This window comes from Myodes glareolus, chromosome 15, assembly GCF_982192425.1.
Source record: "Myodes glareolus chromosome 15, mMyoGla1.1, whole genome shotgun sequence".
Lineage (NCBI taxonomy): Eukaryota > Metazoa > Chordata > Mammalia > Rodentia > Cricetidae > Myodes > Myodes glareolus.
The window spans coordinates 68558972-68583194 of NC_142040.1; the positions used below are offsets into that span (position 1 = coordinate 68558972).

At 39.1% G+C, this 24223-nt stretch overlaps 1 long non-coding RNA gene across 1 annotated transcript; it reads left to right on the plus strand.

Annotated features, from left to right (window-relative positions):
* The first annotated feature begins 3655 nt into the window (after nucleotides 1-3655).
* LOC148119717 (uncharacterized) lies at nucleotides 3656-5294 on the plus strand. The gene is made up of 2 exons (XR_015735016.1): nucleotides 3656-3909; nucleotides 5072-5294. It is a non-coding gene; the product is annotated as an uncharacterized LOC148119717 (long non-coding RNA).
* Nucleotides 5295-24223: the final 18929 nt, after the last annotated feature.

Consider the following 24223-nt stretch of genomic DNA (forward strand, 5'->3'; position numbering starts at 1 on the left):
GCGGCAGTAGTTCTGCAGTACAGATTTTTTTCATGCATTTTGGTAGGTCATAGCTGTGATAGATGTTGAGGTGGGTGAAGTCAAAGCCCTAGATGCAGGCCTGGGTGGTTGCTGATTTGGTCAGTCTGGGCCACTAGAACCACTCGTCTTAGACACTGGGCAGAGTCAACTCTCCTAGGCTCATGCCATCTCCTCCTCTCCTATGACTATGGTGAGGGGTGGAGCTATCTCTCCTGAGTGCAGTAGCTAGCTCTCCCATGAGGACCAGGAACAGCACTTCTGCTGCAGTAGTCATCAAAGGGAAGAGCCCGCTCTCCCGGGACAAGCAAAGGGTGTTGCTGGCTCAGCACGACCCTCAGATTTCAACATCTTGGTTTATATGGACCCCTGTGGTAACATGGTACTGAAAGTTCAGCACAGACCCCAGCTGCAGCAGGACCATGGACTCAGATATAGCCCTTGGCAGAAACTCAGTCCTGGAAATTACCATGACCCTGAGAGCAGAGCAGGTCACCCAGATGAATATGATACCAATGGCATTGCCCCTTGACACCAACATGGTCTCAGGCAGCTGGCTAGATCCTGGGTATCTGCTCAACCTTCAGTTGTAACAGGAGTCATAGACACTAACCCAAACTCTCGCTTGTGTAGGGCCATGGTTCAGACATAGCCTTTGGCAGTAGCTTGGGCCTGGACATCACCAAGGTCCCAGGGACCAGGATAGGCCACTCAGATCAACATGGCCCCAGTAGCAGCATGACCCTCAGACATGACTATGGCCCCAGGTGGGGGCACATCACCTTTGATGGAAATGGGGGCCATGGACATCCACCAAGTCCCTGACATTGTTTTGGCTGCAATTTGGGTCCTGATGTCACTATGCCCCTGCCTGGCAGCCCAGGCCACCCAGATCAGTATGGCTCTTGGTAAGACCAGCATGGTTTCACCTGGCTGACAAGACCCAGGGCATCTGCCTGGCTCTCAGTGGTATCAGGAGCCATGAATATCAACTCAAACCCTGGTTTCTAGAAGGGCATGGACCCAGACACAGCCCTTAGCACAGCTTTGGTCTGGACATCTCCATGGTTCTGCGTGGAAAGCAGAGCACCCAGATCAGCCCGTTCCTCACTGCCTTTGCCTTTTCAGTTTGACCTCTTTCCACAGCACATGAACTGGTCAGATTCTCTTTCTCTCCCATTTCTCCACCATGTATTTGGCCATCATAATGACACTGATCTGTCCAGTGCTTTGTGGCACCGGGCAAAATTTTGGATATCCTTCCAATGATGCAAATTTTTGTGAATATGGAATAGGCAGGTTACACTGGAGGCCTGCTCACATCCAGGTAAGATGGAGTAAGTGGTGATTGTGGGAGGGATGGTGAGTGATTGAGTAGACACAGGGTGAGAAGGTACAGAAGGACACATGTATGGTATGCAGTGATGGAGAGGGTGCCTGCCAGTAATTGCCTAACCTCCCAAGGCACTTACAGGTGATAAGTTACATAGTTTCAACTGTAGTAAAGAGGGAACCAAGAATTTCATTTCAATACTTTGGACAAGATTTTAAAATACTCAAAAGGTCTGACAAAATGTGGATTTAAATCAATCTAGGTCTCAGATGAGGTCCTGTTTGTCTCCACAAGTTGTTTTTGATGGAGATTGGGATTCTCAGTACATGGGAAGCTGGTACCACCAGTGGGATGTTCTAATAATGTCCATAGCAGACATGACTTATGGGTGAGAAAGAGTTCACGAGCTGCATTCTATTACCTGCTTTCAACTATTCCTTTCTTCCATTTATTATCTTCTCCTGTCAGCTGTCTGGCATGGCCATGGGCAAGACTGATATATTGAATACTGTAAGGTAAAGATCATTTCAGAAAATTTGCTAAAGGAAGAGTCGTTGAAAAGCTATCTATTGTTGTAAAATCCTGGCAGTATAATTTGAAAGTTAAGTCTCTCCGATTTGGGCAACAAAATGATATTTGTCAAATACTAGAAATACATTTTTATGGTTATAGAAATGACAGATCTGGTCAACCTCATACATTAGATATTACACAGCCATGGATGGCCACACTTAAATTCTAGGACTTGGGACTGACATTCTGAGGGTTTATGACACTTTGAGAATTTTTAAACAGAATCTCTGCAAGAATGGCATTTTTAAAGGGACTGCTAAAAGATTTGTTTCCCATCTCTTCTTGTTGTCAAGATATCTTTCTTATTGCTTTCCTGATACTCAAATGAGTTGAAATATAATTCCCTATGTTAGAAATAGAAAAGTTCTTCTGGCAAAATGCAGAGTGAACACATCAGAATTATTTACTCACACACGAGAGAAGTAGCAGATGTGTGAACCTGGTTCAAATGTGTTCAGGATAAGTTTGTTTTCTGTTTATCCTCAAGGTTACTATCCTTGGAAGATAAACTAACTATGGGAGATGTTGTTCCTGTCTGAAACCTCTGTCTCTTTACCCAAACTTACAGTTTAACAACTGACTTCAGATATCTTGGATTTTAGTAGATTGCAAGTAAAATTGATGTTAGCTTATAAATAAAAATATTCCAGCACAGGCTATCATTGGTGTTTTTGACTTTAGCTGTTCTGACACGTGTAAGATGGTATCTCAAAGTTGTTTTGATTTGCATTTCCCTGATCGCTAAGGAGGTTGAGCATGGCCTTAAGTGTCTTTTGGCCATTTGAACTTCTTCTGTTGAGAATTCTCTGTTCAGTTCAGTACCCCATTTTTTAATTGGGTTAATTAGAGTTTTAGTGTCTAGTTTCTTGAGTTCTTTGTATATATTGGAGATAAGACCTTTGTCTGATGAGGGGTTGGTGAAGATCTTCTCCCAGTCAAAAGGTAGCCTTTTTGTTTTAATTACCGTGTCCTTTGCTTTACAGAAACTTCTCAGTTTCAGGAGGTTCCATTTATTCATTGCTGCTCTTATTGTCTGTGCAACTAGGGTTCTACCTAGGAAATGGTCTCCTGTGCCCATGTCTTGTAGACTACTTCCCACTTTCTCTTCTATCAAGTTCAATGTGGTCAGATTAATATTGAGGTCTTTAATACATTTGGACTTGAGTTTTGTGCATGGTGATAGATATAGATCTATTTTCATTCTACAGGTTGACATCCAGTTGTGCCAGCACCATTTGTTAAAGATGCTTTCTTTCTTCCATTGTATAGTTTTAGCTCCTTTGTCGAAAATCACGTCTGAACCCAGCATTTCCACTCTTGGGAATATACCCAAGTGATGCCCTTTCATACTAAAAAAGAATTTGTTCAACTATGTTCATAGCGACACTAATTGTAATAGCCAGAACCTGGAAACAACCTAGGAGCCCCTCAATAGAAGAATGGTTAAAGAAGGTGTGGAACATATACTCAGCGGTAAAAAACAATGACATCTTGAATTTTGCATGCAAATGGATGGAAATAGAAAACGCTTTCCTGAGTGAGGTAACTCAGACCCAAAAAGAGGAATATGGTATGTACTCATTCATAAGTGGATTCTAGCCATAATTAATGAACATTGAGCCTATAATTCATTATCCTAGAGAAGCTAAATAAGAAGGTGAATCCAAAGAAAATCATATAGTTATCCTCTTGTGAAGGCGTAAGTCACAGACAATCCCACACCAGTTTGGAATTATGATTAATAGAATGGTTATTTATTCAAAGGGGAAAAAACTTACAGATTACCGTCCCAGACAACAGCCCCTCCACGCGAACAGGAAAGGAGTCCAGGGGCCGGAAACGGAGCCGGAAGACAAAGACAGAGTGGAGGACAGCCGCTGCTTTTTTTAAAGGGAGAGAGACCACGCCCCAATGGGCTGGTAACTCAGCGGCGATTGGCTGAAGGAGCTGAAGGAACTCCCACAGCATCTCCCCCTTTTGTTTAAGTAAGAGAGTTCTAAGCCTACTACGCAATTATATACAATAAGTACAAACCTACGAAATTATATACAATAAATACAAATATCCTATTCTAACTAGCTTAAGTCTTGTATAACAAATAACTTGGCCAAGTCATGAAAGGAAAGTAACTACATTTATATAATCTTCAATCCCATCAAAGATCTGAGAAGGGAAATAATGTTATCTGAGTAATTAGGAAGTGCAATCAAACAACTTCCAGAACATATAACAAATCGCAGAGACGACTGGCTACCTGGACAAACACCCAAAGTCACATTTGCAGCGTTGAAGCAACCAACTTTGGCTAAGGCCTGATGTAACTGACATACCATTTTCAAAGGCAAGAAACTTCAAAACTATCTTACCCTGTCTTGCCAGGATATGGCAGTCTTGTTTTATCCATTTACGGATATTCTGTAACTCTGTCAGTAGTTGAGGTATGGGCATTTCTTTACCCAAAGGCCAGTTCTGCCAAGACGAAAGGCTCCAGGTGGAGTGTCTTTGGTGCTCAACATTCTCTCGGGCATAGATCTGTGTTGCCAGGAGCGATTGTGTCTCCCTACCACAGAACTCTGAATTAGATTAAAGGCCATTTTCTACAGCTCTTTGAAGAGGTTGAAGATTATCTATCTATACTGAATATAATCTCTATATATCTAAAGAACCTGATTAGTCTAATTATAAATGACAAACTTAGATGACTGTTGATCTATATAATTCTCAATATCTGTCTAACTTAAAGACTGAGATAATAAACAACTGTGCAATAAATGAGGACAATGTGACCTCCAAATATAAACAATGTGCAAGTATACATTACAATATGGTAAATATATATCAATACATAAACAATATATAAGTATCTTAATCAGAGGTAGAAGTGTACAATGCAATATGGTAAATATACATATATCAGTACAATATATATATACAAATACATAAAAATGTTTTAAACAGAGGTAGAAGCATGAAGCATGCATGCATAAAATAGTCAACATAATTTAACTTTGTATCAATATATAAGAATCAATACCAATACATTTGTCAAAAACAATAACTCACAAGTACAAAGCTATTATCCCATAATCCAATTATCCCTTTTTTTTTTTTTTTTTTTTTTTTTTTTTTTTTTTTTTTTTTTTTTAGATTCCTGCACTTATAAAATTCCTCCCCCAACCCTCAACCCTATACTAATTATAACCAACCCCTAAATGATGTCCCTAAACCCAAGGACAAACTTTACTGGGAAAGGGGATGTCGTTCTCTAGAATTACTTCCAGCTGTCATGGGGGCGACGTTCTTTCTGGGGGATCCTGTGAAAGTAAAATGATGGTTAAATTTCAAGATCAATGTCTTTTAAAATTGCAAATAGTCTCTGAGTATTTTGTGGAGGTCTGGCCAGAATGTTGTACAAGATGTGCATCATTTCAGCTAACCACGTTGGCATCGTCTTGTGCAGCTGGTACCCAAAACAGGTCTTGTAGTAGCGCTATCAGTATCATGATGTCATCTCAACCAGGTGGAGTTGTTGTTATGGGGCCCCATCTTCTTCCTGGAAACTTCAAATGTCACTGTAGGAAAAACTCATTGTTCATTGTGGAAACTTAAACATTAATTATATAGACATATACATGAATACCTATATTCAATGAGAGACATGATAGATATATTTAATGAAGGTATGATAGATATGAAGAAAAGTAAAGATGTTTTCTAAACTCATATTTCTTTCTGTCCCATATCATGGCTCTTGACATGAGACAGAAACTCCAGAAACTCTGGGTTTTTCTTTAAACAACAGGCTTGGAATTAGAGAGGGACTGAGCCAGAGTCCAACTCTAAAACCAGCTCTATAAATTTAGAAATATGATTTAGTATGGTACTTACAGAACCTATTCAGTTTTCTTGATAGTCCCTATTGGGCCGTTATTTTCCATCTGTCAGTATTCAAATATCCAGGGTCCCTTGAACTTTTCAAAGATCAGTGTTTTCCTGTGGAGATAAGAACAGAACCCTGCCCCCATTCTATATGCTTTTCTTACCACCTGTATGGTTATCATCATTGTAGATGCTGTCATTTCTCCTTTCCAAGAGGTTTCTCCTCTTCAAATCGAACCTTTATTAATTTTGATGGTATCCACAATTTTTCTTCTCCTGTGGAAACAAGAGCAAAACCCCTTCCCCAACGTAGCACATCTCCTGGCTTCCATTGAGAGGTCAGCACGTCTTTGAAATAAACAGGTTGGTTTAGTTCAGAAGTTTTTTCCATTATCCAATGCCTCTCTGCTGCTGTTGTTCCTTTCTCATTAGCATTAAGAAAATTCAAGGTTAATAAAGCATTATGCAATCTATTTCTGGGGGTATCTTTCGTCCCTTTCTGTTTGTTTAGCATATCCTTTATAGTACGATTTGATCTTTCTATAACTGCCTGACCTGTAGGATTATTTGGTATACCTGTAACGTGTTTTATATTATAATAAGCAAAGAAGCGTTTCATTTTCTTAGATACATATGCTGGACCATTGTCTGTCTTTATTTGTGCAGGTATACCCATGATGGCCATAACTTCCAATAAATGTGTGATTACCGAATCAGCCTTTTCTGAGCTCAGGGCAGTTGCCCATTGAAAACCTGAATACGTGTCTATGGTGTGGTGTACATATTTTAATTTACCAAATTCCATAAAGTGGAACACATCCATCTGCCAGATTTCATTCCTTTGAGTACCCTTTGGGTTACTCCCTGCAGGCAACGGTGTTTGATTATAGAAAGAACAAGTAGGACATCTCTTTATAATGTCCTTAGCTTGTTGCCATGTAATGGAAAACTCTTTCCTTAAGCCTTTACTATTGACATGATGTTTTTTATGAAATTCTGAGGCCTGCAGAACGCTTCCAATCAATAATTGGTCAATTTCAGCGTTACCTTGTGCTAGAGGCCCAGGCAGACCGGTATGGGACCGGATGTGTGTTATGTACATTGGACAAAGCCTATTCCTAATTATGTCCTGTACCTCGATAAACAATGAAGTCAACTCTGTGTCATCTGGTATGAATTCAGCGGTTTCAATATGCAAGATAACTCTTTCTGCATATTGTGAATCTGTAACTATATTAAGAGGTTCTTTAAAATCCCTTAGCACCATAAGAATGGCATATAATTCTGCCTTCTGGACAGAATTATAAGGGCTTTGTTCCACCTTACTCAATTCTTCCGATTTATAACCTGCTTTCCCTGATTTATTTGCATCGGTATAAAATGTCCGAGCTCCAGTTATTGGAGCATCACGTACAATTCTAGGAAGAATCCAAGAAGTTCTCTTTATGAGGTTAAGTCTATCACTTTTGGGATAGTTGCTGCTAATTTCTCCCAAAAAATTAGCACAAGCTCTTTGCCATGGTTCATTATCTTCCCATAACTTTCTTATTTCCTCAGTAGTAAAAGGCACTATAATTTCTGCTGGATCTATACCTGCTAGTTGACGAAGTCTCAGTTTACCTTTTATAATTAATTCTGAAACCTTTTCTACATAAGTTTTTAATTTTTTACTTGGTTTATGAGGTATAAATATCCACTCTAAAATAATATCTTCCCTCTGCATTAAAATCCCTGTAGGAGAAATTCTGGAAGGCAGTATGACTAGGATGGAACTAAGATTCGGGTTGACCCTATCCACATGTGCCTCCTGTAATTTTTCCTCAATCATTGTCAGTTCCTTTTCTGCTTCAACTGTCAATTTTCTGGGACTATTCAAATCCTTATCACCATCTAAGGTTTTGTTTAAATGAACTATTAGATCAGGTGTTATCCCAACAGCTGGTCGTAGACTGGAAATATCTCCTAACAATCTTTGGAAGTCATTAAGAGTCCGTAATCGGTCTCTCCTAATTTGTGCCTTTTGTGTTCGAATTTTTTCTAACCCTATTCTGTAGCCTAGGTAATTAATAGAATCTCCTCTTTGAATCTTTTCAGGGGCAATTTGTAATCCCCACCTAGGCAAGACTTTCTTTACTTCTTCAAACATACTTTCCAAAATATCTTTATTTGAATCAGATAATAAAATGTCATCCATGTAATGATAAATTATGGACTTGGGAAATTGCTTACGAATTATTTCCAGTGGCTTATTAACAAAATATTGACACAATGTGGGACTATTGAGCATCCCCTGTGGGAGGACAGTCCATTGATATCTCCTAGTAGGCTGAGAATTATTATAAGTAGGCACTGTGAAGGCAAATTTTTCTCTATCCATTTTTTGCAAAGGTATAGTGAAAAAACAATCTTTCAAATCAATTACTATAAGAGGCCATCCTCTTGGTAATAGAGAAGGCAAAGGAATTCCAGATTGTAGCGGACCCATAGGCTGAATTACCTTGTTGACAGCTCTTAGATCTGTCACCATTCTCCATTTACCAGATTTCTTTTTTACAACAAACACAGGAGAATTCCAAGGGCTGGTTGATTCTTCAATATGGTTAGCATCTAGTTGCTCTTGTACCAGCTGTTCCAAAGCCTGTAACTTATCTTCAGCTAGAGGCCACTGCTTGATCCATATTGGCTTCTCAGTTAGCCATTTTAAAGGTAGGGCTGTTGGTACCTCTAAAGGTTTGCTATTGGCTGTGTGTTCTTGTACAGCCTGAATGGCTGGTGACCTTTTTCCATAATACCTCATTATATCCTTCCCAGAATTGTGAGTTCCTGGAACTACAGGAATGTTAATCTGGGTATTCCATTGCTGTAGCAGGTCACGGCCCCATAAATTTATTGCAATATTTGCTATATATGGCCTTAATCTTCCTATTTGCCCTTCAGGCCCTATGCATTCCACCCATCTTGTGCTTTGTTTTACACGAGATAGGGTTCCAATTCCCAGGAACTGAACATCTACCTCATGAAGAGGCCAATTCGGATGCCAGGATTCTGGAGTAATTATACTTACATCCGCACCTGTGTCTAATAAGCCTTCAATAAAAATGCCATTTATACAGACTCTTAGCTTTGGTCTTTGATCGTTAATATACGTTTGCCAAAATATACGTTTACTCTGTCCTCCTGAATTTTTTGACTCATTCTCCACATGTAATTCATCATTTAGACCAGTATTACCTTTTATGGCAGACATTGGAGTTTTTAATTTTCTTGGTGAGACACATTTTCGACTGTAACTGGGAATGACTGGGCCACTTTTGGCTTGGGGGCCTGCGAGAGGCCCCTCAAGGAGTTTCCCGATGGTATCGGGTTGCCTTGTCTGTCTGTTGTTGACCTGCATTCGTTGGACCAATGTCGGCCTTTACCGCATCTCCTGCATATACCTGAAGGCTGAGATCTCCTACTTTTGTCATTCCCAGAGGAGATATTATTCCTAGGATTTCTTTGCCTGCAATCCCTTTTCAGATGTCCTAATTTACCACAATTAAAACACCTGGTAGTTTGATGTCTCCTCATAGCTTTGGAAATCGCTTCTCCTACCCAGGATTCATCATTATAGCTAAACATCTCAACATTCATTGTATGCTGTATCCATTCTTCCATTGGTGCTGATCTAGATCTTAAAGGCCCAATTATCTTTTTACATTCAGTATTTGCATTTTCAAAAGCTAGAGATTCAAGAAGTATTCGTCTAGCTTCTGGGTCTGTTACCCCTATGTCCAGAGCCTTAATTAATCTTTGCACAAAGTCAGTAAAGGGTTCTCTCTGTCCCTGCCTAACCCTGGTATATGATTCGACCCTTTTTGCTGGATCTTGTATTCTATTCAAAGCATTCAAGGCTGCTTTGTGACATAAGGACAGCACTTCTTCATCATAAAGAGCTTGGACCTGTGGATCAGCATATGCTCCTACACCAAGAATTTGATCTTGGGAAACCTCCACACCTTTTGCTCTTCCTTGCTGTTCCATATGTTTGGATTCTTCTCTGAAATAAATTCCAAACATCAAGGAAGGCCCATCATCTAAAACTGCAGACACAAGCTGAGAGAAATCATGGGGGGTAGCTCTGACATTAGAAGCCCAAGTCCTTATCATTTCCTTAACAAATGCAGAGTGCAAGCCAAAATTAACGACAGCTTGCTTAATTTCTTTTAAATCATTCATTGCTATTGGTGTCCATCTAGCTTCTTTAACTCCCTTTGAGCCTTTGGAAGTTAACCCTTTGTCAGAATAAATTACAGGGTATGTTGTTAGGACCCTGGGTAAGCCAGTTCTAACAGCTGGTGGTGGCATTGTATCCTGTCCTTGTGCCTTCTTACTCTGTTCACCAGCTCCAATAGTTTCTTCAATCATTTCTAATCTTTTTATCATTGTATCCCTTAAATCCTGAATCTCCTGACCTACCCATGTTTCTAGTAATTTCACTAAGGTATCAGTTTTTTGGTTCCCATTCTGGAGGTTCATTCTATCTGTTACCTTATCAAAACTTTGTGGTAACGTCTGAACGTCAACTTCAACAGCCTGTACCCTTTCAGGTAACTTCCTAGTACCCTTGGACATGGAGTCAATTTTGTCTATCATAGTATCCACTTGTTCAGATAACCCCTGATTTTCAATAATTTTAATCCTTTCAACTAGTTGTTCAATATTAGTCCGTAAAAATCGTATCTTTCTTAATGATAAAATATTGAAAAGAAAACTGAAACCTAGTAACAAGTAAATTAATATATTCCCATAGTCATATAAACCTTGCATGACATAATCCATTGTATTAATAAAGAAAACAGTAAAATTGGCGTTGGAAACAAAAACTGCCATATTACCTCTTGTCTAGTTGGCGGCGCTGTTGCCAAGTTGCGACTAGAACCACTGCAAAGGTGACTTAAACAGGTCCTGTTTCAGTGTCTGCCTTAGTATTTGTTAAAAACTAGGAAATATAAGTTGCTCAAGAAAGAAAGTTTAATTAAATCAATTCCATACACGGAACCAGAAACCCAGAATCCAGGGGTAGAAAAGAGCAACCCGGAAGCCGCGTATGCCTCCACGTGACCGAGTCGTTCTGATTCACGCCACTAAAGCACCGCACTTACAAGGGAAATTTAAAAACAACTCAGAAAAGAGCAAACCAGGCTTGCAGAGATTGTCCCGAGCCTGTGGAGCTTGGGAGGCGTGGGGTTTAATTGAACTGCTGGCTCCACATACAGGGCACAGGCCGCAGCTGAGGGAGGTCTCGTGACTAGCCGAGCTGGTAGCAAGCAGTTGAGTGGGGGGGCAGGGGGGGTTCTACAACCAAACGTGGGGCGCCAGATGAAGGCGTAAGTCACAGACAATCCCACACCAGTTTGGAATTATGATTAATAGAATGGTTATTTATTCAAAGGGGAAAAAACTTACAGATTACCGTCCCAGACAACAGCCCCTCCACGCGAACAGGAAAGGAGTCCAGGGGCCGGAAACGGAGCCGGAAGACAAAGACAGAGTGGAGGACAGCCGCTGCTTTTTTTAAAGGGAGAGAGACCACGCCCCAATGGGCTGGTAACTCAGCGGCGATTGGCTGAAGGAGCTGAAGGAACTCCCACAGCACTCTTGGATATTGGAAATAGACAAGAATGCCAGGCAAAACTTGGCTACATGGGGGTGTGGGGGGATGGATGTAAGGGGAGATGGGTAGAGAGAAGGGAGAAAGGGAGGATTCAGGAGAGCTTGGGGGAATGGGATGGGTGGGTTGGAAGAAGGGTGGATATGGGAGCAGGGAAGTAAATATTTTAATTAAGGGAGCCATTTTAGAGTTTGCAAGAGACTTGTCTCTAGAGAGGTTCCCATGTCCAAAGAGAGGTCCCCAGATTGTTCCTTGGGCAGCAGAGGAGAGGGTGCCTGAACTGGCCTTGTCTCATAACCACACTGATGAATATCTTGCATATCACCATAGAACCTTCATTTGGCGATGGCTGGAGATAGAGACAGAGACCCACATTGGAGCACTGGACTTAGCTCCAAAGGTCCAAATGAGGAACAGAAGGAGGGAGAACATGAGCAAGAAAGTCAGGATCACGAGGGGTGCATCCACCCACTGAGACGGTGGGACTGATCTAAGGGGAGCTCACCAAGGCCAGCTGGACTGGGAGTCATGGAACATGTGATCAAAATGGACATTCTGAATGTGGCTGGCAATGAAGGCTGACTGATATGCCAAGGACAATGGCACTGGGTTTTTATTCTACTGCATGGACTGACTTTGTGGGAGCCTGGTTTGTTTGAATGCTCACCTTATAGACCTGTATGGAGCGGGAGAGGACCTTGGACTTCCCACGGGACAGGGAACCCTGACTGCTCTCAGGACTAGAGAGGGAGGGGAAGGTGGGGAGGGGGAGAAAAAAGGGAGGCGGGGAGGAGGTGGAAATTTTTCATAAATAAATAAATAGATAAATAAATAAAAATGTTGAGCACTAAAAAATATTCCTTTTTAAACTTTATATGATTTGTTGTAAATGGTTGTTCCTTACAAATAATTAAAAAAAAACACAAACTGCATGGCAAAAACTATAACATATAAACAGTTTTTTAAAGTTTTGAAGTTATTGTGTAATAGTGGAAGTTAATTTTTAAAAATAAAACAAATGTATAGCATAAGATGCTGTTTGGATCAGCAAATTAAAGAAAAATCAGAAAGTATTTCAGAAAAAAATGTGTTTTCAATCAGGATTGATTATTTCTTGTTTTAATAGTGGCTGATTGAAGACAAAAATAATTTTAAGTGTATTTTATAGTCTGTCATGTGTTTCTGCCTTCATGATTGCTATTTCTAAAGAAGATATGTTTAAAATTAAAATTTAAGGAATTTTAGAATTGTTGTGCCCATGACTATTTAAAGACTTTTCCAGCCTTGGGTACTCAAGGATGAATGTGAGCTCATGACTAGCCAAATATTTCTCTCTTCTGAGAAGTTCTGGGCTTGCAACATCCAAGAGACTATGGAATTTTAAAATAATTGCCCCATTAATTTGGAGAATTAACATCTATAAGTTATAATATTCATAGAGCTGTTGAAGGACAGCTTACATGCACTTGCACACAAATTTGCAATTAATAATACTAATCCATTTGGAGTACCAGTTTTGCAAAGATTTAATTTTTCTGATAACAAAGTGGTTAGGATGCATGGAAGATTTCTACTAGTTTCTTATTTTAGAGGGGGAACATTTGATATGTTTTGCTGTTATATATTTCAGTGTGTTAATCCTTTCAATAAATGTTTAATTCCTATGAAATCCAAGATAATTATCATGCAGATGAAAAAAAAGATAAGTTTATTCATAAACCCAGTCCTGATTATATCCTCACACCCTGACAAGTACTCTTTCAGGGCTTGAGTATAGCATAGCATAGTTTCATCAGAAACATTCTTGCCTGCTTCAGCAGAACCTCCATTCTGTCTGCAATGAGACAATGCTGCTGGTGGTGTTGCTGCTATAGTTGTATGTAAATCCTCTGTTAGATGAGCATGAAAGCTTGGAAAGGTGATTAATAAAGTTTCTGGTCCCCTTTATGACATTCATCGTTGACAGCTTGCAGGCCCCTCTACAGTCCTCTCCCCTTCTGCTCTACATCTGAACAAGCTGGTATAAAAACCTGCATGTTCCTCCCTTTGGCATTGACAGGAAGTTAAATCTATGCAGCCCTTATCTATGCTACTGAACATGAATATTCACATAAACCTCACTGCCGTAGTAAAGACCGGCGCCAGTATGTATTACACTCTCTCATGCTTTATAAAATCCTGCTCAGCAAACCTGTACTGTCCACCTTAGTAAACCTCATTACATGAAGCTTCATATTGTCTTGGCATTTGTGTGGATATGGTTAGTTTCAATATCACAATAGAATTCTGGATGAAGCAGGGTAATACTCAGTATAATGAAGCCCCGGTCTGGAGGGTAGGGTGTGTGATTTGGGGGAAAATGATGGAAGAAATTTCACTGTAAAGGAGCAATTGGCAGAAATCTGAAGAAAGTGGGCTGTGAGTCCTATGCCCCTTTTTGAAGGAGGATACCCTAGGAAGAGAAAGAGGAGGTACAAATGTCTGGAGACAATTGAATGCAGTGATCTCAGTCACTGGTCAGAGAACTGGAATGAGATGCTGGAGAGATAAGACCACGAAGGTGCTCAAGGGTATATAAAACTAGATTGAAACAGTAGAAGCAGTGGATGAGGAGAGATCTGTTTTGTAGTGAGAAGCTGCGGGCAGGCCTGCTTTTCGTCCCACCCGGCTCTGCATGGCTAGCTTAGCCCTGAAAATAACAACACACAAATTGTATTCATTTAAACACTGCCTGGCCCATTATCTCTAGAGAGTTAGTTATTGGCTAATTCTCATATCTTGATGAACCCATTTCTAATAACTTGTGTAGCACCACGAGGTGGTGGCTTACCGGGAAAGATTCAGCATGTCTGACCTGGTGGCTGGCTCCATGGCATCTGCCTCATTGCCCTCTTCCCAGCATTCTGTTCTGTTTACTCCACCTACCTAATTTTCTGTCCTATCAGAGGGCCAACGCAGTCTCTTTTTTAACCAATGAAAATAACACATAACAGAAGGCCCACCTACATCACTGTTTAATTATTTTTAGGAGTTATTGGCTCTTTATCTGAAACAAGACATAAAATATTTGAGCAAATCAAGGTTCCTAACATTTAATATATTATTATATTTATTAATATATAAAGTTGTCATTTTCTCTGTTATTTTCACAATTGATAAAGTTGTACTTTGTTATGTGTGAGCATGAGAACTTTGGGAAGAAAACTTGGTCATAGGTAAGTTCACATGAAGGCTAATGTGTTAGCTGTCTCTATAGTTACAGAACTTAAAGAATGAATCTCTACATCCATATATAAAGGGAATTTCCTAGAATGACTTACAGGCCATAATCCAGCTAATTCAGCAATGGCTGGCAATGAACTGCTAAGTCTAAGAATCTAGTAGTTGCTCAGTTCATAAGGGTGGATATCTCAGTTGGTTTTCAGTATATGCTGGAATCCTACAGAATTAGGCATTAATGCTAGTGAAGGAATGGATTTGCTAGCAAGATGAGATCAAGCAGGCAATGAGGGAAAGATTCCTCCTTTGTCCCTAGACAGACTTCATACAGAAGGTGTGGCCCAGATTAGAGGTAGATTTTCAGCTCAAAAGATCTGGATTAAAGATCCATGACATCCTGTCTCAAAGATTCAGAAATGGATTTTACTGCTTCAAATTAAACAACAATCCCTCTCAGGTCTGTCCTCCATGTTTGAGATATAGTTCATTCCTGATGTCAACTTGACATCCGAGAATAACCATAACAATGCTTACTACTGGAAACCTCATCAAAGGTCTATTGCTAAGAAACACGTGGCCTTAGTTTGAAGAAGGAAGACTGGAAAACAGAAGGAAGGCCTTCTAAATTTTAGGGGAATATCCTTCACATCATTCCAGGAGAATGTCCTGTGGCTTCTCCTTTTCTGTCTTCCTTCAGTAGTTCTCAGTCCATCTTTTCCTGTCCTAACTGAGGACTGTATACAGAAGCTCTGGCCCCTACATGTGAAGGAGGGCCATCATACTCATAATGATCAAGCAGAACTTTCTAACCTTTATTAATTATTCCCCAGAAAGCTATGTGTAAAAACATTATTGTATAATAATTAATTTGTATGCTTAAGAAAGACTTGAAGCATATTTGCCAGTGACATGTCAGAAATATACACATGATGATGGAATTCAAAATCAATACTAATTTGTAAAATTTAAATAGATGTTCTGGTCTTGAGATTTCTGATCTGGAATTTTATTTTTGTCTAAGAATATTACAGACAGAGAACAAGTTCAGAAGAGAACAAATCAGAACCTAGATGAGCTGTGATATTACTAAAGCCAAGGATAATGAATACTATTTCTGCTATTTAAAATCTGCGTGGTTGGTCTGACCATTAAGCCTCTAGCAAGTGCTATTAAATGGAAGAAACTGTAATTACCTGGATCATATAGTTTTCCTGGGAGATTTTCATGTTTTCATCTTTGATGTAGTGTGCTGAACTCCACACCTGTTGCATTCTATAATGAAATACACTTGGGTGCTGTGGGAACTCCATCAGTCAATAGCCTTTAGGACACTGGCCCATTTTGGGGGTGGTTACACGTGCTATATATGCAGATGTAAAAGTGTGCATAGTTGCTTGGCTGCTGAATTTGGTTTCAGTTCCCTGCTATCACAGAGGATTGTTGATCACTGCTTTTTCTGTGAGCCTATCTCTAAATAAACAAACCTTCATTATACTCCATTCTGGACTAGTGTGGAACTATTTTATTATAAGTTGCAACACCTGGGCTTTAAATTACTAACTTTTTGATAAAGTCCACATTAGTTGCTTTATATTGATAATCTGCAGTGATGTTGTAGAATTAGTCAGTGGGGATGTTGGAGAATTTTGACTATATAAGAAAATTCTATTTGGTTGTACATTCTAAAATGATAAATTTTATAATGTGGGTTTTATCTCAAGGTATTCTAAATGTTAAAAAATAAAAGTATCTTACATGAGCCCTGATAAACTACTTGTCTTACAAAAAAATGTTCTGAACAATATAAGGTTTTTCTCAGTAATCCTCAGATTTTAGGACCACGTGGGAATCACCAGGACAGCGCTGAATGATTACCATCATCATGTTCAATAGTGGTGCTGGCTGTTCTCTTCTTTCCTCTGCACTCAGAGTCATAAATAGCTAATAGGTATTCTACATCATCCCAATGGCAGAGCGGGAATGTGATTTACTAGTTTTGACCTCATCATAGAATAATAAGTACCCAACTTAAATAGCTGTCTAAAATTGATACATAGCCATACCATAATGTCCTCATGAGTGTTATGGCACTATTTTGTCACTAAACTGAAATCAGGAAAATGTTCCAATATTTATTTAAGGTTACATATCAATTTGAAATCTCAAGTTGCAATAGATCTTTGTGCCCCCATTTTTCTGGGTATCAGTAAACTCTTTCCTGTCTGCTTTATTAGTATTAGAAAAACTCAGTCTAGAATATTTCAAGATAGGTACTGGCAGATTAAAGTTGCAAACTGGCCATCCATAAGCAGGTTTTAAACTGTCTCATGTTTTTTTTTTTCTTTTTTTTTTTAAATCTTAGAGGACAAGAAGAAGCACAGGATTGGGTACTTAACTCATGATGATTACCCATCAGTTTCTATTATTTGCCTAGATAAAAATTTGTGAAATTTATATCTTTCAACCAACTGCAGCTTCCTTTCAAGCCTGCTGCCCTAGCAGGCCTAAAGCTTAGCTCCTTCCCGAATTCCCCCTGGATGACAACAGCAGCTCATCTGGAGATTTCCTGCCACACTCTCTTAACTTAAAATAACTGAGAAAACTGATTCTGTGCTTAACATCAGGTTCTCATAGCAATAACTTTGCTTCAGTCTAAATATGTTAAGATTTGGGGCAATTCAACATTTTTTTTTCCATTTTACCAAATACCCTTTTTTTCTCCTCTGCAGCTTCATTGTCTTTGTGGTACCATACTATGTCATCTGTAGCCTTGAAATTGATAGTGACATTGAAATTACTCCAACTAAAATGATTGTACAAAAGTCTTTCATGACATGTAAGGAATAAAGTTCATCACCCATATTGATGTCTTCATTTCCATTTCTTGACTCTCTCCTTGACTGATGCAGAATTTTATAAGACAATATGAACATTTCTTTCCAATTTTTTTTTATAGCCCAGACCCCAAGTCAGTCTGTTTGATCTTTTCTCTTTGAAGGATATCTTGAGTTTTTTAGCTTCTAGCTCAGAATAGTACCTTCAAAGTCAAATTTTATTTTAAGAGAAAGACAGAGCATACACATAGGTCTTTCCATTAAAGCAGACATTTCTGAATGGTATAAAGTAGCAGAGACAACTTATTAACTGAATCATTAACTCTATTCTTACCCCTTCCTGTTAATGAATAGATGAATAAAAATAAATAATTCAGAGACCTTCTACAATGTGATCCATCATTCATAGTCACCTGACCTCTTGCTACTGAAATTGCACAGCAGTGTGTTTGTGTGCTTTGTGTGCATGTGTGCGTGTATGTGTGTGTGCATATTCACGATTTTGAGAACTGTTAATTTGACCCATCACTTTCATCAGAGTAGGAGTTGTGCTGAGTTCTACACTCAGGTGATGGAGAAAGCAGCCTCCTGACCTTCACGTCTTGCTTTGTGTCTTCTAGGAAGCCAGCAAGGAGGCATACCTCCCTATCTGATCATTCCATGTTCCTTTCTGTGAATTACTTTCACAGAAACTTATTTTATGGAATTTGGGTTTTTTTTTTTCATTCAGTCCTTTATTTAAGAATTCACTTTTCCTCTCCTCAGTATGGAAAATAGGTCTGGGAAAAGCTACACTGTCTCTGAAAAACTGATGGTGCCACAGTTTGAAGTCTCTATGACAACAGAAAAGGGAAATTATAAGTAAACTATGAGATTATAAGGACAATCAGATATGCGTAAAGTACGATAGGATAATTCTTCTGGACACTGTGATTATATATTACTCTCATTGGTTAATAAAAAGCTGACAGTCCTGTAGCCAGGCAGGAAGTACAGGTGGGACAGCCAGAAATAGAGGATTCTGGGAAGAAAAAGGCAGTCAGAGAAAATGACCACCATTCGCTGAGCAAGCAGAATGTGTAGAAGAATGAGGTAACAAGCCATGAACCATGTGGCAAAGCATAAATAGAAATATAGGTTAATTTAAATCTAAGAGTTGGCTAGCAACAAACCTGAGCTATTGGATGAGCATTTATATATAATATTAAGTCTCCGTGTGCTAAATTGGAAGCGGCTACCAGACAGGGAGGGAGCAGTCAGGATAGGAAACTTTTCAATTACACAAATAGTATAGACTGGAGCTCATGAAACTTTCCTGAAGCCTGTTTATGCTAATGTTCTGATTGTGTTGTAGAAGTCAGGGCACTTTGTCATAGATCTAATCACTCATCTTAGTCTGGGGCTATAGAAAGTCAAAGCAGTCTTCGCATATCAGTTAAACAATGAGTATAGCATGCACTGTAGTCCCCTCAAATCTCACATAGGAAATGCTTTTTCTATGTTTTAAAAAAATATTTTGCTTATTATTTGAGGACTTACATAGGTTTAGAATTTGCATTAAAATCATATTCACTCCTCATTTTCCTCTCCAGGTCTCCTAAGATTCCCCACTCCAAAGATGCTACTTTTACACCAAAAGGAGCATATAGCATTCATGAGAGACTAATCTGGAGATTGACAGTTTCAGAACATTGAACAGTGATGTAACCTTCCCACCAAAGCTAGGAAAGGCAGAGAAAACTATTTTTGCACACACAAACAGAATCATTACAGTAAAATGATATCTGTATTTTAAAAATAAAGGAACCAGTCTGTAAAATGGCTTATATAACCTGTATGCAACACTGAATGTGAATTCTTCATTAAAAAACAAAAAACAAACAAACAAACAAAAACAGCTCTGTTTGAACATAGCAAAAATTGACTGGAATGGAACTCATGGCAGTGAGTTGCTGAGGCTGCACTGTCATTGGGTAGCTTACCTAAGTTTGTAAAATTTACAGTGGGGGCTGATAGGTCTTTACTGTATTTCCAGGCAGTGTCTTAAGTATTTTTTGATACTTCCTGTGAGGTAAATATAATTTCTCTGAATTTTACATATAAAGAAATGTACCAGAATGCATAAAGAACTCACTCACGGCTACCATAAATAGCTGGTAGAACCAGAAGTGAGTTCCAGGCTGTCTGCTCGTGGATCCAGGAGCTCTGGTTCATGCTGGGCTGTCTCAGATTTGCCAAGTTTAGATAGAGCTATCATCTGAACTGCTGCTGCCGTAGAATGTATGCAAATATGTTTCCCTAACTGCTAACACAGGTCTCAGATTCAGTAATACCAGAGAAATGGCAATAGTGCTGGAAGTTGGGTCTTTGTTCACTGATTTTGCCCCTTAAGATGTTCACTCTCACACTCACATTGCATTCTATTTCAAAAGTCAAAGATGAAAATGTTAGCAGCAAAATGAGAGGTGGACACTGCAGAAACAGAGTAAAACTTGCACACAGTGATAATTTGAAGTTTCTCTGAAGACAGGAATTCTTAGATCAACCAGCAGAATGTTTTGCAAATGTTGATTTCTCAGAGGAATGACCAACAGTCACTGTCAATGACACAGACAGGTTTCAAAGTCTGTGATGACTGGCCTACCACTGTTTGAAAACAGACAGACAATTCTATCAGTAAGCTCAAAATAAGTTAATAAACTCTTGGGTTTTTTTTTTAATACCCCGCCCCAAACAGGAATCATTCCTATGTTCAGGATATCCCTTCTGTTCACACTACCTGCCCATGAGCCTTCTCTGGTTCACAGAACGACTGTGTGTACTAGATTACTGGGATTCAAATTATCCTCAATTTGCTTAATAACGGCGCTAATGCACAAGAGAAAGGGAATCTGGAAACTCAATTGTGACAGAAAAGAAGCCGCGATATGTAACAGAGTACATAAATATGCTGTGATTTTAGGTATTCAGTGGGGACATTTGAACACATTCTCTGTGGATATGGGACTATTCTACCATAATCCAGATTTCTGACTGTACAATCCTTTCTCTACATTTCTGCTTAACAGACGCCCTGACCTTAAGTACCTTGAATAAAAATGTGTTCATTATCTCAGACTACTGTAGGGCACAAGCCCAGGATGGCTCAGATAGGTTCTTCATTAGGTTCTTATAAATTCAGAAGAAAAAAAAAATAACAGGGTGGACTTTTGCCTTCAGTCTCTGAGGTGAGGCTGGGTGTATGAGATCACTCTCATGGCTCTCCGAACTTATTTTTATGGTAGCACTAGGGTTTACATGTGTGTTTTCTTACCACCTGTCAAGCAAAGCGTTCTTCTCAATCACTTATTGTCCTAAGCATATTGCTCTTACCATCCCAGAGGTTACAAAGTCTGAATTTTTTCTTGTTTCTAGTAGTTCCTTTTCCTCAAGCCAAAGGGATCTCTGCTTTTTAAAGGTTCATGTGTCAAGTGAAATTACCGAATCACCACTCTAGGTTTGGCACCAAGGGCTGAAGGTTTGAAGAGCCATCCTAGCTTCAGCATGAAACAGATTTTGCGATCTATGGCCAGACATAATGCAAATCAATAGGTCAGGAAAGATTGACACATGGACTTCTTTCCCTGGTTAAATAAAACAGCAGTCAGTAAGATGGTGCTTAGTGTGACCATTGAAAGGAAATTCATTGACTCTGGCCCTGAGGCTCATCAGAATGCATGACCCACTTTTAGTAACTTAGTCAGGCTCAAAAACGAGTCATCCTTCATTCAAGTAGGCTAAAAATCTCTCGAAGTGAATGAACTCTGTTAAAATTTCACAGACTTGTCAGCAATGCTCTTGCTAGGCATTTCACTCTGCTTGCTTCTTGTGGTAGTTTTTCTACTATCCTTGACTTGCATTAACTTGAAATTGAAATGTGTATCTTCTTAAACAAAATTAACAGGAAAATCCCTGGTGTAGAGTTATGGCTAAAATGAGATTTAGATGGAACGGTTTCAACTATTTCTTCCTTAAACTCAAAGGGAAAATGACTGACATTTGGGTGGCCATTTTTATAGAACCACCAAGTCAGAATCCCTAGGAAGAGGTCAAAAAAACGATACTTTACTGAGATGGAAGGCCGGTTCTCCCTACCTCTGTTCCCTCAAATAGACATATTTTTAAAATATACTTGTGAGATAGCACTGTGTGGTTTGGAAGTGAAAGGCTCCAAGCCATTGGCCACTTCTAGACATCACCTTCTAACCATACACGAAATAGGACCAATTCAGGTGAAATAAGCAAGTTATGTTTAGAAGTCCTTCTCACACACGATCTTCCTTTTTATCCAGATTCTCAGCCTTGCTCTGAATTGGCTAATTGGTCTCACATAGCTACTGTAAGGAATCTGCAACCAAGAATATGTACTTAGCTCAAGCAGCAGGGCTTTCATTTTAAGCGCTCCTACTGTGTAATGGTTTCTCTTCGAAGCTCTTAGGAAGCTCAATTACACCAGCATGGTGGTGCCGATTGATAATTACCTCAACTATGTATGGACCAGATACAGTTCCACCGAGCTGACATTGGCTTTACCTTATTTTAATGGTGCTCAATGGTTCTCCCACTGTTTATAAGTTCACCTTTCCTTTGGCTTCTCTCGTCTCCCTTCAAATAAAAGTTCTCTACTTCTTTGGCATTTACCATCACTCGGGCAATGATGATTTACTTCTGCAGTTAGGTTACACCCGGTCCCGTCAGGTGATTAAGATTCTTTGTCCATATTTTACAAACATAAAGAAAAATCTAGGAAATATTACCTTCTCTATGATGATTGAATTAAACAAAAACGCTAAGCCATTATGTGTACTTTTGATCTAATAGTAAGATGTTTAATGTTTCCTGAATCAAGATTCCAATATCAAAAGTAATTTTTAATCACACATTTTACAGACTAGAATTCATTTAATTGTGTCCTTGCTAGAGCGTTCTATTGCACATTTTACTTAATTTTCACAACAATTTGCTGAGGAAGAACAAGAATGAAGCAGACGTTTGGGGAAACGGCCCATGTTCCTCTCAGTCCATTTGATCTTCGGGGGGTTATCTCCTTGCCCATGTTCCTCGCAGGCCTTCTAGTCTTTGGACAGCTTATCTTCTGCCCTGAGACTCTGACTTTCCTTTCCTTTCCTTTAGCACTTTGGAAACTAGCAATTACATTTTTTTCCTCTGCTCCTTTGAGGTGTTAATTTTCTCTCAGCCTCTTGTCAGTTTTACAACCCAGGAAGCGTTTCTCTCAAGGACTTAGAAGCTATGTCTCTAGAATATAATTATTCTGAAAGATAGTGTCTCCAATGGCCAGTCTCTGAGGGAGAGCAGGGTTCTAAAGTGCCACTTAGCAAACAGATGGCCTAATCATCCTGACCTTCTTTCCCACAAAACCCTTATGTTCCCTTCATACTAGATCCCCAAGCTCTTAAAAACTCTCTTCTATCCAGTGTATATTTGGGGATTATTGGTGTATAGGGGGTGGAAAATAGAGGGGAGTATCAAGAATAGGTAATAAATTTTATGTGGGCTGAAGCAGAAGGAAGTTAGCTTATTACAGGAGAAAGAGCGGCAAAGTAGAGAGAATGCAACTTAAAATACATTATAATAATACATATGTAAAATATTTTGCATACATGTATATATATGTGCTGAAGATGAATGACTGATTAGGGGTACAGTGATGTCTACATGTTCTGGAATGGTGCCGGTTCAGACTCTCATTACCTTGCCTTCTGCTAACTTTAGCTCCGTGAAAGTCATTCTTTACACATCTCTGTATTGAACCTAACATCCTATGACTAATAGATTAAAACCTTTTAGCAAGGATTGACTTAGTGGACTATTATATTCCACCAGTCCAAAGTCTAGAAATGCCATCAGTTAGCATCTGAGCTCCCCATCGTGTTATAAACCACCTCTCTGAAGTAACTACCAATGTATGTATTAGGTAGACTGTTGTTGTGTTTCAACAAACATCTATGAAACCAGTTCCACATTGGAAAATTTCATCTGAGGAGATCCAGATGTGTGTTTCCTGGCTATTGTCACCCATATTTGCTCTAGAACAAGTCTTGTCTTCTATTCCTTTGAAGTACGAGTGTTTATTTTGATGATAGTATAAAAATGTCCCAATGAAAACTGTTATTTTTATACATAAGGTAAAAATAACAGAAACTAGTATCTTTACCTACTATTACTACAGAATAATGAAAATCTCTCTACAGTAGTCTTGATCAATATTTAATAATCTCGAATAAAATGTCACTTTCCTATCTATTTGATTTATAACACTTTCTCCTTGCTAATTGTAACATTAAATAACAACTGTGCTTTAAAGGAAATAAGAAAAAATGTTTATTTTGTAGCAAATACAAGTGGCCTGGTCTGGGATCATGAATTTGAGATAATCTGCAAGTCAACTTCTACTAACAAAATAGTTAAATATAGTTTTATAGACATGGAACAAAGAAAGCTATAAATTCCTGGTGGTGGTGGTACTCACCTTTAATACTAGCACTCAGGATTCAGAGGAAGGCAGAACTCTCTGAGTCTCAGGACAGTCTGGTCTACAGAGTGAGCTACAGGACAGTTAGGGTTAAACAAATAAACCCTGTCTTGAAAAACAAAAAGGAAAAGAAAAGAAAGAAAACTACAAACCAACACATCCAGCAGTGAATTGACAATTGC